Source organism: Notamacropus eugenii, chromosome 5 (genome assembly GCF_028372415.1).
Source record: "Notamacropus eugenii isolate mMacEug1 chromosome 5, mMacEug1.pri_v2, whole genome shotgun sequence".
Lineage (NCBI taxonomy): Eukaryota > Metazoa > Chordata > Mammalia > Diprotodontia > Macropodidae > Notamacropus > Notamacropus eugenii.
The window spans coordinates 256,618,307-256,640,461 of record NC_092876.1 but is presented as its reverse complement, the minus strand read 5'-3'; the positions used below and the strand labels follow the sequence as shown (position 1 = coordinate 256,640,461).

The following is a 22,155-nucleotide window of genomic DNA, read 5'->3' as shown; positions in this document are numbered from 1 at the left end:
GAGACCTTCCATGGAGCATGGTTTGAATCACAATTTGAGATTTTTTTTAAAAGAAAAAAAAAAGTCTTCTCTTTGGACATAAAGAAGCAATGAAATTCCAATTTTGATTATGTAGAAATAACTCCACTATGAACCTGCATTTACATTAATGGATGCCTGGAAATATTACTTACTGTACAGACACTAATCTCAATATCTAAAAGATGGTATCTGGCATGTAACTAAACATGAAATATACTGATCTATCAACAACCATCAACCCACTGAACAAACCTTTGGATCCAGAAGTATTTCTTTATTTCTCTTCCTTTCAGAGGGTTGAGGTCCTAAAACAGGGACTTAGGAGATCCGTAGAGAGGATGGAGTAACAGCATTAAAAGTATTTTTGGCCTCCTCCCTACTCACCTTTGGAAAAGAAAAACAACAAAACTTCTGCTTTATTTTACATGCCACAGGACAGAGTCCTTTCTAGTTTAAACATAAGGGTTCAGATGATGAAACATTCACCCTCTTTTCAGCAATGAAATTCTTCTGGAAACACAAATATGCTACCTGAATAGCTACTTGAACTGCTGAAACTACAAGTCAGTCTATACTCTAATGTCACTGTAGACAAAAACTTTTTTTTAAGGAAAAAATTTTAATTTTTCAAAGGTGAAAAAAATATCTAAGGAGATCAAGCCAATAAACCAAACTCTTATCCCAGTTTTATGAAAAAGGTAGGTAACACAAAGGCAGCAATAGAGTGTTGTAAATTCCAGCTAATAAATGTTCCAAATTAAGGATTTTCTACAAGATTTCTTTAGAAAACCAGTATTCTTTTTGTTTTCCTTAAAAAAAATATTGTTGATCCCATGGAATGCCTTCACTTCCAGATAAACAGACATAAGAATGCTGATCAACAATGCTGGATTTGGGACAGTTTACAGTAAGATTGTTTTTTGTTTTTTTTTAAGTCTTACTGGCTTATTGACTAAGGCTAGAGAGCAAATCATTTGTCTTATTCGGTGCATTTTCTGCCATGATCCAAGATCAATGTATGCATACAGATAGAGTGGATCCAGCTCAGAGTAGAAAGACCACAAAGAAAATCAGAACTGCTGTTTGTTCCCTCCCCCTTCCCAAATAATACTTTATTTATAGAACGGGAAGAGAAAAAAAAAAGACAGAAACAAGATTGTGACATTTCAAGTGACTAAGAAAAGTCATCAGTAACTGGTATAAAAATGGCTAAGGTCACTGGGCACTGCTCTTGCAACAAAAAGAACATAGGTGGGACTCAAGTAGTTATGACATCTGGTAGTGCCATTCCCTAAATGACATTAGAATAGCTGTATGCAGTAATAAATAGATCAGTTATAAGGCAGTGTGTAGAACATATATGCAATTTGTGGAATGGAACTCCACAGAGAAATACATGATACCATACACAATCATTACAAACGAGATTTTGGTTTTGTTTTGAATTTTTTTTAATGGTGTCCAGGCTAACTCTTCTAGAATATTTCCTTGGTTAGAAGAGTGATCCTCTGAGTCTTGTCATTTAGCATCTCCTTTATCAAGAGATGATGACTAGTTATAAAGAAATATAAAGATGAAGAGGGTTGTTTCATTTTTATTTTTTCTTTTGGTTGCCTCATTCTGAGTGTTTCATATTTTTTAAAAAAACAACAACCACATAACACACACAAATTAGAATCCTGATAGTTTTCAATGTACTGTACCCTCAGGATATTCCAGATGGTTTTGTGTAGTTTATGGACTGTGGCTTTAACCAGAGAGCAAGGGTCAAAGTCAAAGGTTGTGTTCATGATATGAAAATGTCCAGTTTCTTCTATAAGGTGTATAATCTGTTGAAGTACATGTTGTTCCTGAAATGTCATTACCCTTCTAAGGTTCTCTACTAGTTCATCTAGATATATCTTGTCACAATCCCCATTCTTTATTTGCTTATCAGATTTGCTTTTCTTTATTGGGCTTTTCACTTCTAAAATCTGTTTGCTGTTAGTTTTTTAATAAAGGCAGTGGGGGTTCAGAAGGAGAACCACTTTCACTGTCTCTGCCATCACTTTAGCTAACTCTGAGACTCCAACTGCCTCTCTGGGTATTTATAAGCCTCTCCATTTTAGAGTCGCTATCATTCTCATCTACCTCCTCTGATTCATCTTCATTGTCATCAGAATGTATATCTTTCGTTATAGACCTTAATGGACCTTGTTGTCTAGTCTGGAGCTGGAGTTTGAACTGGCTGGACTCATCTTTCAGTCAATATTTTCCAAATTTTCTGAAAGATCTGCAGGATGTCCTGCAGATTTAGAGGACATGTTTTCCTCCATGTCAGAGTCATTGGGATCCACAATATCAAAGGGGTGGGGAAGAGAGTTGATTTCTGCTTTTCTGATGTATCACCTTTCCTTTTTAACTTTCCCATCTTGACATGAGATTTATCTTTTTTTTTCCTCAGCAGAACAAGGGAATAGTAGTGGTGAGGCAATAGAAAATCTTTTAAACAAAGCCTCTGAGCTGCTTTTTTTCCTCTTTTGGGTTTTTTTTGTTTGTTTGTTTTTGAATGCAAGGTTCTCAGACTGAAAGAGGAGGCCTTTCACTGGAGGCTTTCTTGGCTTGCTGCCACCTACCTGTGACAGTAAAGTAAGTAAGTAAATTGCTTTCATGTTTTGGCTCTTTTGACATGGTTTGTAATGCTAATGAGAGTTAAAGATCTTCTGCACCTATTGATGTGCCTGCCCATTAAGGAAGCTTGATTAGGGGAGGCCCACACCTTCTGTTAATTTCTAGTGAGGCACTGGTTCTCAAGGGTTGTGATTGTCTCTGGCTCTGAAAACACTCTGAGATGAGGTTTTGCTTTGTGGCTCACTCATTGGAAGTCTTTGTTCAGTCAGATGAGACTCTGGGAAGCTACTAAGGAGCCATACCACTTTGAAAACCCAGATGTTGGTGTTTCCCTCTCTGGTAACTAGGTATGTATGGTCAGGCAGTTGCATCTGTCTGTTGATGTATTGCTTATGGTCAGGCAGTTGGAAACCCTGTCTGTTGGTCTTTATATTTTCTCTGATGTTCAGGGCGCTGACTTTTCTCCCTGAACTAAGTGAATGATATATGTGCTTGATTAAAGTAGATTGCTGACCCCTCAATAGTTGCTTTCTTTTTAGAAAAGCAGATCTACAAGAGATAGAGAACATTACGAAGCGAAAATGGATAATTTTGATTACATTAAATCGAAAAGATTTTGTACAAACAAACCCAATGCAACCAAGATTAGGAGGGAAGCAGAAAAGTGGGAAAGAATTTTTGCAAATAGTGTCTGTGATAAAGGCCTCATTTCTATGTAGAGAACTGAGTCAAATGTACAAGTATACAAGTTATTCCCCAATTGATAAATGCTCAAAGGATATGAACAGGCAGTTTTCAGGGGGAGAAATTAAACCTATCTATAGTCATATGAAAAAATGCTCTAAATCACTATTGATTAGAGAGATGCATATCAAAACAACTCTGAGGTACCACATCACACCTAGCAGATTGGCTAACATGACAAAACAGGAAGATCATAAATGTTGGAGAAGGTGTAGGAAAAAAGAAACACTAATTCATTGTTGGTGAAACTGTGAGCTGATCCAACCATTCTGGAGAGCAATTTGGAACACTGCCTAAAGAGCTACAAACATGTGCATACCTTTTGACCCAACAATATCATTTCTAGGACTGTATCCCCAAGAGATCATAAAAATGGGAAAGGGTCCCACATGTACAAAAATATTTAGAGCCTCTCTCTTTGTTGTGGCCAAAAACTGGAAATCAAGGGGATACCCATCAATTGGGGAATGGCTGAACAATTTGTGGTATATGAATGTAATGAAATACTATTGTGCCATAAGAAATGATGAACAGGAAGACTTCAGAGAGGCCTGGAAAGACTTATATGAACTGATGCTGAAGGAAAGGAGCAGAACCAGGAGAACTTTGTACACAGAAACAACTACAGTGTGTGAGGAATTTTTCTGGTAGACTTAGTCCTTCATAGCAATGGAAGGACCTAAATAATTCCCAGTGTACTTTTGAGGCAAAATGCCTTCCACATTCAGAAAAAGAACTATGGAATTGGATTGCAGAATGAAACAGACCATTTTCTTTTGTGTAATGTTTTGTTTTGTTTTATGGTTTCTCCAGTTCACTTTAATTCTTCTATTCAACATGACTATGGTGAAATTGTAAAAAAAAAAAAAAAGAAAAGAAAAAAAGCAGATCTAAGAACCTGTACAACAGGCCCTCTTGTGTATACTGGGTCATTGCTGCTACACATGGGCATCAGTTCCTTGAAGGTCATCTTAGGAACTATTTTTTCTTCTTTTGTGGTTTTTCTTTGGATTTCTTAGAAGATTCATTGGAAGATTCGTTATGTTGCCTGAAAGGTTCTTTGAAGGCCCTTTTATGTTCTCCTGAGTTCTTAGTGTTTCCTTGTGCTCCTTTGATAACTTGTGAAGTTTTAAGAAACTGTTACCACTGATGCTACTGCTATTTGTATGGCTATCCCTTTGAGATCCTCCTCTGCCTTTGGTAGCTTTCTACTGAAGTCCTCTGTAGAGTTATTGAAAGTTAGTTTTTTGTAATGAAGGTGATTTATAGGTGGATGCCCTGCAGAAGTAAGTCATAATCAAAGTGGACTTTCTTAGGTTCTTCCTTGTTTTAAAAATAAATCTCAATTGGCAAAATGAAACCACAGTATCCACATTCTTTTACTTTGTAAGGTTGATCTTTGCACAACCTCACACAGTACCCACATTCTTTTACTTTGTAAGGTTGATCTTTGCACAACCTCTGATGTTCCACTGGTGTCCTTCCTCTCACTGATCTTAGTCTTACAATCTCTACTGGATACTGTATCACAGCTTGGCTATAGTCACTACTGCCTCCAGCTATAGGCTTCATTGAAATCCTGTGCACTGCTATGACTTTTTCCAGAAAGAACTAGAATTTTTGCCTTGGGGTTAGTAGGATTTTCCCTAATTCTAAAACTTCTAAGTCTTGACTCTGAGGAAGAAAAATTTAGAACTCAAAAATCTTACAAAAATGAATGTTTAAAACTGTCTTCATATGGAATTAAAAAAATAAAATACTATTAAGTGAAAAAATTAAAGTAATTATAGACAATATAAAGTACTTGGGAGTCTACTTGCCAAGACAAACACAAGAACAATATAAAAACAATCATAACACACTTTTTTACATAAATAAAGTCAGATTTAAACAATTGGAAAAATATTGATTGCTCATGGGTAGGTAAAGCCAATATAAAAAAAAATGACAGTTCTGCCTAAATTAATCTACTTATTCCGGGCCATACCAATCAAATTATTAAAAAAATTATTTGTTCTGGAAGAGCAAAATCTCAAGAATATCAAGGGAGTCAATGAAAACAATGTGAAAGAAGTAGGGTCTAGCTGAACCAGATCTCAAACTCTATTATAAAGTGGTAATTAGGGAGGTGGAGCCAAGATGGCAGAGTAGAAAGACACACATACAGTAGCTCTTACCCCACAGCCCATAAAATACCTGTAAAGAAGAACTCTCAACAAATTCTAGAGCAGCAGAAGCCACAGAACAACGGAGTGGAGGAAATTTGTAGCCCAGAGTGACCTGGAAGACCAACAGGAAAGTCTGTCCCATCAGACCCGAAGCAGAGTCCAGCCCAGCCTTGGCCACATGGCACTGAGAGGAGCAGATCCAAGCAGGCTTCAGGGGCAGAATCTCCAGCAGCAGTGCAGATCCCTCAACCCACTGGTGCCAAAGGTCAGTGAGAGGGTCTTTTTGGCTGGCTGAGAAGGGACCAAGGTGTCCCTATAACTTGGTCTTCCTCAAGCGGCAGCAGTAGAGGCAGTGGACAGGGCTCCCAAAGCAGGCAGTAGCCCCCATCCATTGCTGAAGGTCTCATCATAAACCCCCTGAGGGAACTGAGCCCTGTGTGGGGCTCTGCCCCCATTTGAGCAGCTGATCTTAATCTCACACTGAATAGCAACTCTGCCCCTACCTAAAGCCCTGAGGGACTGGAGGAGCTCTTCTGAATCTCAGCCCCCAGTGCTGGCTTGGTGGAACTGGAGGTGAGGTGGTTGTGGAGAGGAAACTCAGAAGTCAAGTGACTGGCTGGGAAAATGCCCCAAAAAAGGGGAAAAACATAAGACCATAGAAGGTTCCTTTCTTGGGGAATAGGTGTCTCCCCCCATCCCTTTGGATGAGGAAGAAAAAAGCATACTGTCAGAAGAAGTCAAGGCCTCTGCCTCCAGGGCCTCCAAAGTGAGCTTAAACTGGATTCAGGCAACAGAACATTTTAAAAACAAGTTAGCAGCTTACTAAAGGGGAACAAGAGGCTAACTCAATTGGAAAAAGAGGTCCAAAAAGCCAATGAGGAGAAGGAGGCTTTAAAAAGCAGAATTAGCCAAATGGAGAAGAGGGTTCAAAAGCTCACTGAACAAAATAATTCTTTGAAAGAGAGAATTGAGTTTAGGGAAATGAATGACTATGAGTTAAACCAAGCAGTTAGGAAACAAAACCAAAAGTTTGAAAAAATAGAAGATAATGTGAAACATCTCATTGGAAATACAACTGACCTGGAAAATAGATTCAGGAGAAATAATTTAAAAATTATGGGACTATCTGAAACCCATGATCAGAAAAAGAGCCTAGACATTATCTTCCATGAAATTATCAAGGAAAACTTCCCTGATATTCTAGAACTAGAGGGCAAAATAAATATTGAAAGAATCCACCAATCACCTCCTGAAAGAGACCCGAAAAGAGAAACTCCTAGGAATATTGTGACCAAATTTCAGAGTTCCAAGATCAAGGAGAAAATACTGCAAGCAGCTAGAAGGAAACAATTTGAGTATTGTGGAAATACAATCAGGATAACACAGGATCTGGCAGCTTCAACATTAAGGGATCAAAGGGCTTGGAATGGGATATTTCAGAGGTCAAAGGAACTAAGATTGAAACCAAGAATCACCTACCCAGCAAATCTGAATATAATACTTCAAGGGAATAAATGGTCATTCAATGATATAGAGGACTTTCAATCATTCATATTGAGGAAAAGACCAGATCCGTATAGAAAATTTGACTTCCCAAGACAAGAATCAAGAGAAGCATGAAAAGCTAAACAGGAAAGAAAAATCATAAAAGACTCTCTAAAGCTGAACTGTTTACATTACTACATGGAAAGAAAATATTTATAACTCTTGAATCTTTTCTCAGTATTTGGGTAGATGGAGAGATTGTACACACACACACACACACACACACACATACACATATATAGATAGAGAGTACAGGATGTGCTGAATCAGAAGAGATGATATCCACACACAAAAAATAATAAAATTAAATAAAATAAAAATTCAGGGGTGAGGGAGGAAAATACTGGGAAGAGAAAGAGAAAAATGGAATGGGGCAGGCTATAACTCATAAAAGAGATAAGAAAGATCTTGTTCAATGGAGGAGAAAAGGGAGAAGGGGAGAGGGGAAAAATGAAGCTACTGTCTCCACATGTGGCTGAAGGAAGAAATAACATGCTCACTAAATTTGATATGAAAATTTATATCACACCATGGGAAAGTAAGGGAGGAGGTGACAAGCAGGGTGAGGAGAATGATAGAAGGGATGGCAAATGGGAGAAGGGAGTTACTAGAAATAAACACTTCTGGGAAGGGACAAGGTCAATTGTGGAAGGAAAAAATAAGGGAGGATAGAGCAGGATAGAGGGCAATATAATTAGTATTACACAACATAATTATTGTGGAAGTCTTTTGCCAAACAACACATATTTAGTCTGTATTGAATTGCTTGCCTTCTCAGTGGGGTTGGGGAGGGAGGCGGGAGGGAGAGAAGTTGGAATTTAAAGTATTAGCAATGAATGTTGAGAATTTTTATTACATATAATCAGGAAATATGAAATACAGGGAATGGAGTACAGAAATTTATCTTGCCCTACAAGAAAAGAGAGAAGATGGGGATAAGGGAAGGGTGGGGTGTGATAGAAGGGAGGGTACATTGAGGGAAGGAGTACTCAGAATGCAAGGTATTAGGAAGCAGGGGGAGGGGAGTGATGGGGAGAAATGGACATCTTACAAAGTGAGGTAAAAGCAACTAGTATTAAAACAATTGACTGAATTAATTACTGAGAATAAATTAATGACATCTTTAGTTTGAGGAAAAGAATTTTAGTTTAAATTCCCTAGAGGAAGGTAACCTCAGGTAAAATTTGGCATTGATGGAAAAGTTAAGGTTTTAATGGTAAATTTGATTTTATGATTGCTGCTTAATCAGGTACTAGAACATGTATAGAAAGGCATGTAAGCCACTTAAGACTTGCCTCAAAAGATGTTCCTTAGCCAAAGTGAAATTATAATCATATTTGAAACCTGGTTATTGGAACTTGCCATTTTTTAGGTGCTATAGGACTATTAAGTGACTGTTCTTCTGAGTCTAACTCCAGGTATGGATAGCAAGAAAGGCAGTCTGAGCCTCCAATCCATGATGCCAGTAAGTCTGTGAGATGCTGGTATGAACTGCAAAAGGTGATCTCATGGGAAAGGTGGGAGAGCAGCTGTTCAATCTGGGCTGAGGTAGGAATCTCCTGACTCAGTTTCCCCACTGACACCTGGCAGACTTTAAGCCTGACTGAATGCAAGTGGACAATCTAATCCTGCCTGGAGTTGATGTGAAGTTGGGGAGATATTGTATCCCTGCAATGTCCCTACTCTTGGTGGCAATTTCTTATAGTCAAATAGAGTCATGGATCAGTGGAAAAGATTAGGTACAAATTACATTATTGTAAAAGATCATAGTATTCTTGTATATTATAAACCTAAAGATCCAAACTTTTGGAAAAAAACCTCATTATTTGACAAAAACTGCTAAAACTGGAAAACAGTATGAAAGAAATTGTGGACAAAAATCTCACATCATATACCCAGATAAGGTTAAAATGGGTACATGATTTACTCATGAAGGGTAATAACCATTAGCAAATTAAGAGAGCATGGAATAGTTTATCTGTCAGATTTACAGATAAGGGAAACATTTAAGACCAAAAAAGTTAGCACATTACAAAATGTAAAACAGATCATTTTGATTGCATAAAATTAAAAAGTGTTTGTACAAACAGAACCAATATAACCAAAAGGTTTATAAAGAAAGCAGAAAATGGGGCAGGGGGGAAATTCGCAACAAATATCTCTGATAAAGGCCTTATTTCTCAAATATATAGAGAACGAAGTCAAATTTATAAGAATACAAGTCATTCTCCAATTAATAAATCAAATATAACAGGCAGCTTTTAGACAAAGAAGTCAAAACTATCTATAGTCATATGAAAAAAGGTTCTAAATCACTATTAGTCAGAGAAATGGAAACTAAAACAACTCTGCAGTACCACTTTACACCTATCTGACTGGCTAATGAGACAAAAAAAGAAAAATGTTAGATGTTGGAGGGAATGTGAGAAAACTGGAACCCTAAAGCACTATTGGAGTTGTGAACTGATCCAGCCATTCTGGAGAGCAATTTGGAACTATGCCCAAAGAGCTATAAAACTGTGTATACCCTTTGATCCTGCAACACCACCCCTAGGTCCATATCCCAAAGATATTTTTTTAAAAAGAGAAAAGGACCAATTTGTACAAAATAATTTTTTTTAATCTTTTTTTGTGATGGCTAAGAATTGGAAATGCCCATCAACTGGGGAACAGTTAAGCAAGTCGTGGCATGTGATTGCAATGAAATATTATTGTACTATAAGAAATGAAAAGCAGGATGATTTGAGAAAAACCTGAAAGATTTACATGAGCTGATACATAGTGAAGTATATAGAACCAGGAGAATGTTGTACACAGTAACAGCAATATTGTTCTAAGAAGGATTGTGAATGACTTAGCTATTCTCAGCAATACAGTGATCCAAGACAATGCCTAAGGACTAATGATGAAACATAGTATCCGTGTGCAGAGAAACAACTGATATTAATTGAATACAGACTGATGCAATCTATCTTCACTTTCTTACATCTTTTTCTTTCATTTGAGTCCTCTTGTACAAAGTAACTAATATGAAAATGCTTTACATAATTGCACATGTAAAAAAAGTAAACTTTTCTTTGCCCTATTGCTATTACCTTTGTTTTGGACCAATATGCTTAATATTGTCCATGGACCCTACTGAGATACCCATTCCAGACCTTCCTTTCCAGGTTGTCAATTTGGGCTCAAAATCTAGATTTTTTTCCTCAGTTCCCCATCTTCTCTCATACATTTCTCTTTTGTACTCATCTAATCAGCGGGAAAAGTCTTTGTCAATTCTATTTTTATAACATCTACCTTATACATTCCCTTCTCTTCTATGACACTGCAACCCCTCTAGTACTGGCTCTTATCACCTCGTACCTGGACTATTGAAATAACCTCCTGGTTGGTCTTCATGCCTCAAACCTCCCTATTGCAATACACTCTTCACTCAGATGTTAAATTGACCTTCCTGAAATGCAAGTCTGACCACACCGTTTCCTTCCCCTCACCCAATAAATTTCAGTGTCTCCCTATTCCCTTCATGACCAAATCTAAAATCCTCTGCTTGGTTTTCAGAGCCCTTCATAACCTAGCCTCTTCTTACCTTTCCAGTCTTCTTATGCCTTACTTCTCTTCACATACTCTTCAATCCAGTGAACTCCACTGTCTCCAGGTTCCATGCATTTTTACTAGCTCTCCTCTACCTTCTCAACTTCATCCTTTAGCTTCCTTGACTTCCTTCAAGTCTCTGCTTAAAGTCTCACCTTCTGCAAGTAGTCTTTCCCCTTTTTCCTTAGTTTTAGTGCTTTCCCTCTGTGATCACCCCCAGTTTATCTTGTATATTCTTTGTTCATACATAGTGGTTGTACTTGTTTCGCCATTAGACAGTGAATTGACAGCAGGGAATTTTTTTTCTTTTGCCTTTCTTCAAATCTCAAGAGCTTAGCACAGTGCATGGCACATAGTAGTTGCTTAATAAATGCTAGTTGACTGACTGGTCAGTATCACAAGCTGCCTTGGGGCTTGCAAAGGCTAATGTGTATTCTCTTTCCTACTCAGTATGATTTTTCCTATTCTATATCTTATCCTGTTGGGGCTTAGATCCCTGTACCATCCAGTAGAACAATCAGTTAATATGACAATCTGACTCATCAGTGCAAAATGGAAAGAGGCCTCACAGTCAAAAATACCTGGGTTTAAGTCTTACCTCAGATACATATTATGAGCATTCAACCTCTCAGTGTCCCCAGGAAACTCTCTCAGTAAAAGTATGGGTGAATTGTTGATCTCTGCTGCTAGAGGGGTTTTTACATAAGGATGAGGTATAGGAGGTGGAATAGGACAGTACATTGTTGAAAATGTGGATGCCTTTCCTCCCAGAATGATCTGTTCTAAGGAAATGAATCTCAGAAGCCTATTGTAAGCCTATTCTTTCCAAGTGACTTTCTCTGTCTTTGTTATCTAATTGGTTAGAGACTTTATGGAAATTTAAGGCCATTAGAAGACAAGATGAGTATCATGGTTGGCTAATGGGGAGATTGTTTTTGTACAGTCTTGTCCTCATCACACTGTGACTAGGGATATTTATTTTGGCGTTGTAAAAGTCTTGCCTTACACTACTATTTTGAGGTTTAACAAGTTTGGAGGAGGGTCCCAGGCCTAGAACAGATGATCTGTGAAGACCTAAAAATTTACAGTAAAGTCAATGCATGTGCTTAGATGTACATGGAGTCATGGAAAAACTCATCTTATTAAAGACTGATGAAAGAATAATTTTTCCTTGATTTTTGATCAGGTCCTGGTTCTTGTGAAAAAAAAAAATCCTCTCATCACAGGAAGGATCAAAGTTTCCTTCCTTTCTGAAGAATCTGTTGACTGTGGCTGTTTCTGTTTGAGTAAAGTACACAGACATGGGTCAACAGTAAATGAAAACAATGCAGCAAGAGCAGAGAATGAAAAATAAAATTTCCCCAGAAGTTCTGTATTGATCCCTTAGTAATATCACTTCTGTATTTTCCTAGAGAAGAGAAAATAATTTAAATAAAGGTTTCCCACCTCTCATCCAAACTAGAATTGCATTTCCCTCTGACTAAACAAAACTGACTGGTGGGGGAGGGAGGATAGATCCCTGGGAATCAACTGATAACTCAGCTACCTTTCAGATAATGTTATGTTCCAGTTTTAGCTCATCATGTTCATCACCCTAAATTGTCAAAATCAACATTCTTACAAGAATTATTAACGAATGACTATTTCATGACCTTTTATTTAGTCCATCCTTTATCTTGTGACTACAGGACACATGACTTAACCTCTCTGGGCCTCAGGTTGCTGATTTTAGTAATTTGCCCCGTTGCTGAAATGTATGATAATAAAAGAACTTTAAAAACATTAAATGGTATTTGTAGTGTAGTTAAATTACTCTCTATTGAAGATAACAAAGTTTTCTAGTTCTAGCTTGAATTTTTCTTCAACTACAATCTACCAAAACAGTGGATGTGGGATCAGATCTGAATTTGAATCCTTGCCATTCAGAACTTTGGGCAAGACCCTGAACCTCATTTCTCCTGTCTGTAGAATGAGAGGCTCAGATTAGATAACAGTCCAGATTTAAGTCTGAGAAAGTTAGTCAAATTCAGTTTTTAGCAAGAAAACACTGTAGAACTCATCTGCAATGTTAATGTGGTGATTGTGATTGGAGGAAGGAGAACTTTGGGTGGATCCTCCCACAATAGGTTTTTTAAGTACACATGACAACAAAAATTAAGGGTGAACTTCATTTTGGGGATGAGGAGGTAAGACTGGGATAATTTAATAGTGAATTAAGAAATAACAAGTGTAGTTATGCCTCTTTACAAGAACAATATTATGGTTTGTATTGTAAACTTTTCAATATATACTAACATCTTTTTCCTGATTATCTGAAGGGGTTTCATGCTCTACCTCTGTTAATTTCTTCTCTCTACATCTTCTGATAATCATATTTTTTTTTTTCCATCCAGGCCTGAACTAAACCCATTCATGTGGAAATATATTTATCAGAAGTTGCATTTCAGCTTTGAAATCAACACAGGCTCTGATCTGTGACAAGAATCTCTGACAGCATCTTGTTTACATTGGAAGTATTGTTTTCTAGAGGTGTGTCAGAGTCAACTCTAACCAGATCACTAGAACTGACCGTTTAATTTTCAGGATGAGCATTTACACCTCAGAAATTGGCAAAACTTCAGATCAGAGCTTAATTTATTGCTTTGTTGATTGTTAATGTTGATTAGATTTAAAATTGTGTCCTGTGTGCATTCTTTTTCAGAAAGATAATTGTTAAATATTTACTAACTTATCACAGAGTTTTCCATTTTTGGCCATTTAAGCTCAGTGATTTAAGCTCATCCAAATGGAGACATAATCCCAGACACCTTATTTTATTTAGTCCAATTTACTTATGTATTTACTGGACGACAGGAAACTTTGAGAACCTCTGGACCATATGATCAACAAGACATTTTCTTGATCTTCAGAAATGCTCAAAACTCCCTAATATAAAAATTATGAACAAAAGGTAAAGAAATTGTAGCTGTCTCCACAGGCCAAATAGTCTAATGGGGGTAACAATATGACCAGATATTCATCAGAATGACTGGAGATGACCCAGGATGAGGTAATTGTGGTTAAGTGACTTGCCCAAGGTTACACAGCTAATGAGTGTCAAGTGTCTGAGGTAAGATTTGAACTTGGGTCCTCCTGACTCCTGCACTGGTGCTCTATCCACTGCAACACCTAACTGCCCCAACTACATGAAGAATTAACACCAAAGAGGGCTAATATCAAATCCTAATGGACCCATTCAACACTGCTTCCTCTACAATTCTCCATATTTTAGCAAGACAGTAGAATGTGACCCACAGACTTTGTGCTCTGGGCTCCATCTAGCAGCTTTCTTGCTGCTGCTGCCACACTTTCTGTCAGCATGTCCTTTTCCTCTCCTCACTCCACCATCCTGTGGAGACAAGCTGCACAACGCACCTCTACCCAGTGTTACCCTCCACTGCTTATGTAGGAGGTTAGAAGTATAAGAAAGCAGAAGTGTACTCTGTGCTGGAGCAGAGTTCAAACAAGGGAACTGGGGCAGGGGATCAATGCAGTTGTAGAGCCGCTTCTAGTAGGAAGGAAATGGTACTGGAAACCAGCTGGCAATAGTTCTTTCCCCACAAAAGTCACTTAGAGCAGGGACTGAGGCAAGTGAAAGGTAAATTCCCTTAGTTGGGAGGAGGCTGAAGTCTAGCCCTAGAGAAACCATCCTCAAAGGAGTATTCTGAAAATTATCAATAAGGCAATATAAGGAAAAAGAATGAAATTGCCAAAGAACTCAGGAGGAAGAAAATTTGGTTAAAAACCTTGAGTACAAGTAGATATATCAGCAGCAAATATATTAAAATAGAGGGGAAGATGGGCTTCATGACATCTATATTAGTCCAAATACCTATGAATAAATAACGTAAAACAAAAGAATTATATCAATACTTGATGAGGCCAAGGACCTTATGGATTTTTAAGAGAGAATGGGACCACATCAGGATGCTCTTAAATAGTTCAAGAGAGAAATAAAAACCATGAAATAAGAATTTATGGCCTACAAAGCAGAAATAATTGGGAGAACAAAAAAACCTTGAACCCCAGTGGCAAACCTCTCTCTCTCTCTCTCTCTCTCAAAGCTCCTAAAGGCAACTAACATCCAGAAAGGTGGTAGACTGAGACCCAGAGAGGAGATTTCATACTAAACAGGAAAAAAATGCTAATAGGGATGACAGGGGGTAGCAATGAACCACACAATTAGGGAAAAAGGAAAATTTCTAATGTGAGGCAATACTTCCATTCTGTTGATCTGCAGGAATTTATAGTTCTAAGAGTGAGGCACAACAGAAAAAAAATGGAGAGGACAAGACCTACAAGGTGGTATGGAAGGAAAGAAAAGAGAGAACTCAAAATAAAAGTTTTAATATCCAAAAGGAATGCAGAGCCCAACAAGGAAATATGTAAGTGTAAAGACAGTGCTTCAAAAAATAAAACTAGAATAGGAACAAGAGAGAGATAAATTCTGGTGCTTCACATTTAGATGAAGAATAAAAGGAGACCTTTGGGAATATCTCATGGTTAACATAGCATGGAAAGGAAAATCAACAAGACATAGCACTGTTTGTGTGGAATGAAGCTTTCCAACTTCTTTGTTGGCCAGGCTTTCTCAGAGGGCCTGAGGGGCAAGATTTCTGGCTTCCTTGTCAGATGGCTTTTTTACCTGAGCCTTCACCCCATGAGTGCATTTAATATCAAGGATGATTTAAGTACCTTTTTAAGGTAACAATAAACTTTGTCTATCCAGTAGAGAATGTTTTTACAAAGAAGGGCGAGGTGTCAGGTATCACTCCAGACCTGGCTTTGTGTCTGGTGTAACCTTAAGTAAATCACTTAAGCATTTTGGACCTCTGTGTCTTCTCCTGGCCCCATTTCTAGATCGTGTTTCTAACAGGGTCATTATTGGACAGTGAGAAAAGGAAGCAGCAAACTTGGAGAGCTAGCAGTATTTCATGGAGAGCAGGTCCTGATAAATTCATCTGACTTCTTTTTTTGACAACATTTCTAAAATGGTAGATGTGGGAAATCTGCAGGTATTGTTTACCTAGATTGTGTCTAGGCATTGAAAGTGTCTAAGTGAGAGAAATGATTTTTTCTCTCTTGTATTCAATAGCTAATTATTGAATTAGGACTAAAGTTTTTTCCCTCTTCGTACTTCCTTATCCAGAAATCAACCGCTGTGGGAAATTTTTAGCAAAGACTTACCCAGGCTAAAGATCTAATCAAAGATGGTAAAAGAAATTCTAAGTTTCCACTAATGGATGGATTCCTGCTCATTGCATTTGCTCAGACAGGTCTGAGAAATGTGGATTTTCTCTTTTGTCAGGTAGGTGATATGGAAATTCATGCCTCTTTGACTAAGACTTGGCTGTTCTAAGTCAAGTACCCCTAAGACCCCATTAGAATGAGCCTGTCATTATAATAGTCATTCTCTCATTAATTGCTTACCAATCAGAGTTGATCAGGAACACCTGCTCTTCCAAGCATCTGAAAACTATGAGCCCACCTCCATGAAGGGTTTTTGGTATTCAAGAGTGCTACTGAATTCTTTTATTAATAACGTACTACTTATTAATAAAATGATTAAATTACCCAGAAATTATGTCTCTCAAACTTTTTAAACATCACTTAAGCATTTGATAATTTACCTCGTATTGTATTTGTGGAGATGATGAAGAGATGTGGGGTAGATGATAAAACAATTATCATCCAGATTTGGAATTGGCTTAAGAGCCAAGTGTTCTACATCAACGTAAGAGGAGGTCTCCAGTTAAGGGTCCCTAGGACCTGTATTTGAACTTGTGCTTTTAACATTTTTATCAATGATTTGTATAAAGTATATTTTGTGTGCTTACCAAACATTCAGAGGATGCAATGCTAGAAGGGATAGATACCTGACAGAGTAGATAATGGTCACAATCCAAAATAGATCTTAACAGGCTAGAACATTGAGCTGAATCAAATTAGATGGAATCTCATAAGGATAAATATAAAGTCTTATATTGGACTCCAAGAATCAATTATATAAGTGCAAGATGGAGAAAGTATGGTTAGACAGCAATTGTCCTGAAAAAGATATGAGAGTTATGGTGTGCCATAAGCATATGATGGCCAAAAACTTAATGCAATCTTTAGCTTGCACCAAGAGAGTATAACTTTGGGAATAAGGAGGCTATAGTCTACTGTACCTAGCCTAGTCAAACAGCCTTTGGAGGATCATGTTAAGTTCTGTGGGTTGGTTTAGAAAGCCTACTGATAAGCTCAAGAATGTCTAGAGAAAGGAATATAGAATGGTGAAGACCTCTCAAATTGAAAAATTGAAGGAACTAAGAATTTTTCAACTAGAGCTCTATGATAGTAGTCCCTGTCTCATTTTTATATTTGTATCCCTAGTATTTGGCACAGAAACTAACACACAGTAGGTATTTAATAAATATTTGTTTATTGATTGCCTCAGGGCACACAAGCAGCATGGGATGGAGTTGGGCATCAAATCCAAGTCTTCTAATTCTAAAGCTAGTATTTTCCACTGAACAAATTGCCCAGACAATAATCTATGCCTTCAGCCCTTGTGGGAAAGGATATTAGAGGTCATCTATCATAAATAATCTGGTTCTTTGTGTTCTTTAACAGGGTGAGGCAGCATGGTGTCTCTCTGTAGCCAATGGATATAGTCAGGAAAATTTGAATTGAAGTTGTGTCTCTGACACATTCTGACTCAGTGACCCCAGCCACATCAGTGAACTTCACAGAGTCCTAAGTGACTTTCGAAGACTAAGTTCCAGACAAGTTACTAATCCAAATTGGCAGATGGTTTCCTCACAGAAAGTTCCTTCCACCAACCAAACCAGGTCTGTGCCCAAACATATGAATGAAAAAGGGAGAGGGAAAGAAGATGAAAAGCTTCAGTAATTGAGTTAGAATCAGCAAATATTGGTAATAGTCCTTGCAAGCCCTGAGCAGTCAGTAAGTCAATAAGCATTTATTAACTACTTACAACAATGGCGGGAAATGGATCAGCAAATTCCTACATGCATTTTTAAAATGCGTTGACCTTTTGAGTGTGCAGAAATGTGAGAAGCAGATGACTGTGATTATGAAATGAATATTTGAATCACTAGTAAACATCCAAATTAGCAGATTTGTAGAGAAAACCTAATAGCTGTAAGAAAAGGAAGGGAAAATAAACCATCCTCCGTCATATGACAACTCAGTTTAAAGCTGATCCTATCTTCTATCACTTTTTTACAAGCTACTTGTAAATCTCGAAATCCTTTAGGCTCTAAGTTAATATGAAGTGTAGCATTAATGGTTTGTTTTGATAGCTAATTAAAAACATGAAATGCTGTAGTTTGGGGAAAATCAGAAAAGATTCAACCACCTCAGATAGGCTACTATTATCTCCAATCCTAAAGAAAAATTCAAGGAGAGGAACTTTTGAAAGGGTACTATACTACACTATACTGTATTCTAGTTGTTAAGGATATAGGGAAGAGTCTGTTTTTCCTAAAAAAAGTCATTTGAGAAAAATTCTGATATATGCATGTATACATACACATATATACGTATGTTCATATGTATATTATATATTCATATATATATTATATACAATTATAAACATGTACACATATGTATTTAACATGGGCTATACAGACTAAGTGTAGACATTTTCTGGCTTTAGCTTTGGCTTTGTCTACCAATGATAGGAGAAGTAGTGTCTACTGGAGCAGTTCATTTCTGTTTTAGCAAAAGTAGTAGTGGGTCAGTCGCAAGGGTAATTTCAGGATTGGAGAGAGAGGGCACTGAAGAGAAGACACACACTGCTTTTGTTGGTTGGACAGTGCAGTTTTGAGCTGAAATGTGAGTTATCTAATTTGCAGTCTTGCAAAATTATTTGTTCCAACGAGGCTTAAATATGAGCCTCCCAGTACAATATATTAAGAAAATGTGTTACTAAATTCTTCTCTTATTATTGTTTAATATATGCTATGATTCTTTTACACTTAGTATTGTTTTTTTGTAAGAATAAACTGCCTCAAACAAACCCAAAACCACCAAGATTAGGAGGGAAGCAGAAAAGTGGGAAAGAATTTTTACAACTAGTGTCTGTGATAAAGGCCTCATTTCTAAAATATATAGAGAGTTGAGTCAAATGTACAAGAATACAAATCATTCCCCAATTGAAAAATGCTTAAATGATTTTCAGGGGAAGAAATTAAATCTATCTATTGTTATATGAAAAAATTCTCTAAATCACTATTGATTAGAGAGATACAAATCAGTTAGATAAAGTCTAATTCTAAGCTACGAAAGTACTTATCCAAAGGTTAAGTGCTATCTTAGATCAGGACTCTTATAGCAATAACATTAATACTATTCAATTTAATTGAATTAGACAAACTTTTTAAAAGTGCCTACTAGGTGGTTAATATGCAAAGATGGACAAATATAGCCTCTACCATTACAGAATTATGGAATCCCAGACTTCTGTTGGAAGAGATCACATAAACCATCTAGTCTAACCTACTACACAGGTATTTCCTCTAGCAGTGGCTACATAACCCTTACTTGAAAATCTTCAGGGAGGGGAGACACATTCTCTCAAAAGACAATTCCTTCCATTTTTGAATGGCTCTAATCTTTAGAAAGTATTTCCCTTATTTAGCCTGTACAGCCTCTTGATATAGTGGCAGAAGAGCATTTGCTCTGGAAAATTTTACCAGGCTGGAAAAGCGTGAGTATTTATTCCAGTGATATGCTATTTCTGTTGTCCATAGCCCAACCTGAATAGCAGAGTGCCTAGTCCATAGTAAGCACATAATAAATGTTTTTGAGTGATTGATTGTCTGACTGACAAGTAGGAAAAAATCTGGAAAGAATTAAAAAAAAATAATGGAGTAAGAATATCAAGGAAAGTTTCCCAATTGATAAATGATCAAAGGATATGAACAGGTACTTTTCAGAGGAAGAAATTAAAGCTATCTATAGTCATATGAAAAAATGCTCTAAATCACTACTGATTAGAGAGATGTAATTCAAAACAACTCCGAGATATCATATCACAACTATCAGATGGGCTAGCATGACAAAACAGGAAGATGATAAATGTTGGAGAAGATGTGGGAGAGTTGGAACACTAATTCATTGTTGGTGGAGTTATGAGTTGATCCAATCATTCTGGAGAGCAATTAGAACTGTGCCCAAAGGGCTACAAAAATGTTCATACCCTTTGACCCAGCAATGCTGCTTCTAGGACTGTATCCCCAAGAGATCATAAAAAATGAGGAAGGGTCCCACATGTACAAAAATGTTTATAGCAGCTCTCTTTGTGATGACCAAGAACTGGAAATCAAGGGAAGACCCATCAATTGGGGAATGGCTGAATAAATTGTGATATATGAATGTAATGGAATACTATCGTGCTGATGTTGAGTGAAAGGAGCAGAACCAGATGAACTTTGTACATAGCAACAACCACAGTGTGTGAGGAATTTTTCTGGTAGACTTAGTACTTCGTTGCAATGCAAGGACTTAAAAAATTCCCAATGGTCTCAAGGCAAAATGCCTTCCACATCCAGAGAAAGAACTATGGAATTTGATTGCAGAATGAAGCAGATCATTTTCTTTTGTATTATGTTTTGCTTTGTTTTATGATTTTTTCCATTCATTTTAATTCTTCTATGCAACATGACTAAGGTGAAAATGTATTTAATAAGAATGTATATGTAGAACCTATATAAAATTGTATGCTGTCTCAGGAGGAAGTGAGGAGGTAGTGGGGAAGGAGGGGGAGGGAGAGGAAAAAAATCTAAGCTATGTGGAAGTGATTGTAGAATACTGAAAACAAATAAAATAATAATAAAAAACAAAAAAAAGAATATTAAAGAGTAAGAGGTGATCAATTGTGTCAAATGTTTCAGAAAAGCTGATAAAGATGAGGAATGGGAAAATAATCAGATTTAGTAATAAGAAGATTCTGGTGACTTTCAAGAGAACAATTTCAAGAGAGCAATATTAATGGAAGTTCAATTTCAGGGGCTCAAGGAAAGAATGACTGTGAAGGCAGAAAGCACAGATAATCTTTTTGAGAAGTTTGGGAAGGTATGAAAGGATTGAGACAGAATGATACTTTTCAAGGAGAACACAGATTTTTTTTTAATGGATAGAAAAATTGAGTTAGTTTTGTTTGTTATTGTTAGGCTAGAAGAGACCAAAGCATGCTTATAGGTATAGGGGAAGGGATCCAATGGAAATGGAATGATGAAGGCAGTGGGGGAAAGGGAGGGGAAGGATAATCAATCGAGCCAGGTCCTGAAAGTAATAAGAAGGAAGAACATGATCAAGAACAAATAGAGACATTATCTTCTCTGAGAAAGACTGCACAAAAATTCCACCATGATTCTTTAATGGTGTCATAATGGATATTTAATGGATATCAATAGAGAAGTTAAAAGATATCACTAATATGAACTTCCTGAATACAAATGAAACAAAGCATAGTAATGTATGTGTCAGTCAGATGAAAGGACAGGTTAGCAATGGGACTGCTGCATTTCATTTCTTGGTTATTACTTCAATCTTCTTGTTTAGCTACACCTTGTTTCCTTGTTTAGTTAGACCAACTCATCACCACTGCTTTCTAGTATGGTCATGTATCAAAGATAATCATCTTTATGAAAAAATGCTTAAAAGGAGTATGATGAAGTGGAAAGAATGCTGCATTTGAAGCCATAGAACCTGAATTCAGATCTTGGCTCTATCACTTAATATTTGTGGCCTTTGGTAAGTCACTAATCTGTCTGAGTCTGTTTCCTCATATGTAAAATAAGGTTAGATTAGATGACAGCTAGCATGCTTTTTAACTCTAGCTCTATGATACCATGGCAAACTGTAGAGCAAAGCCATTGATTCTTCATATACATATTGAGCACCTACTATGTTCAATGTATCGAGGGAGACATAAAGCAGAATAAGACCCAACTCATGCTCTGAAGCAACTTACAGAGATAAGATGTATGCAAAGAGCTGAAAATTGTGTTGTGATGGAAGTGTATATGGAGTGCTGCAGGAATTCAAAGAATGGAGAGGTGACTGTAGGGGAAACTATGAGCCTAGTTTTTTCAAAGATGATGTACTAGGGGTCTTGAGATGCTAGGAAAAATAAAAGATTTTTAAAGATAGGTCTTTATGTCTTAGGTATATCAGTAACTATCCAGAGACAGTGTAGTGGATAGAGAACCAGATTTGAAATTAGGAGAATCTGCATTCAAATTCTGCTTCAGGCACTTACTATATGTGTGACCCTCATCAAGTTACTTAACCTCGCTGTAATACAGTTTCCTCATCTTAAATTCCCCATCATAAAATGATGAACACAGTCATGAAGGGCTCTAAGGTTTTTTTCAGCTCCAGACCAGAACAGTATGATAAACTCCCAAGTTTAACATTTTGT

At 37.1% G+C, this 22,155-nt stretch overlaps 2 long non-coding RNA genes and 1 pseudogene across 2 annotated transcripts in view; 1 reads left to right on the top strand and 2 right to left on the bottom strand.

Annotated features, from left to right (window-relative positions):
- Window positions 1–438, bottom strand: part of LOC140505996 (uncharacterized) — a 189,412-nt gene extending 188,974 nt beyond the window's left edge. Inside the window, exon 1 of the long non-coding RNA XR_011967730.1 lies at window positions 274–438. This is a non-coding gene — a long non-coding RNA (uncharacterized lncRNA). The remainder of the gene's footprint in view (window positions 1–273) is intronic.
- LOC140505997 (uncharacterized) overlaps window positions 1–21,489 on the top strand; it is a 56,340-nt gene extending 34,851 nt beyond the window's left edge. Inside the window, exons 3-5 of the long non-coding RNA XR_011967731.1 lie at window positions 14,962–15,106; window positions 15,871–16,029; window positions 17,337–21,489. This is a non-coding gene — a long non-coding RNA (uncharacterized lncRNA). The remainder of the gene's footprint in view (window positions 1–14,961; window positions 15,107–15,870; window positions 16,030–17,336) is intronic.
- Window positions 1,540–4,947, bottom strand: LOC140503215 (protein AF-9 pseudogene; annotated as a pseudogene).
- Window positions 21,490–22,155: the final 666 nt, after the last annotated feature.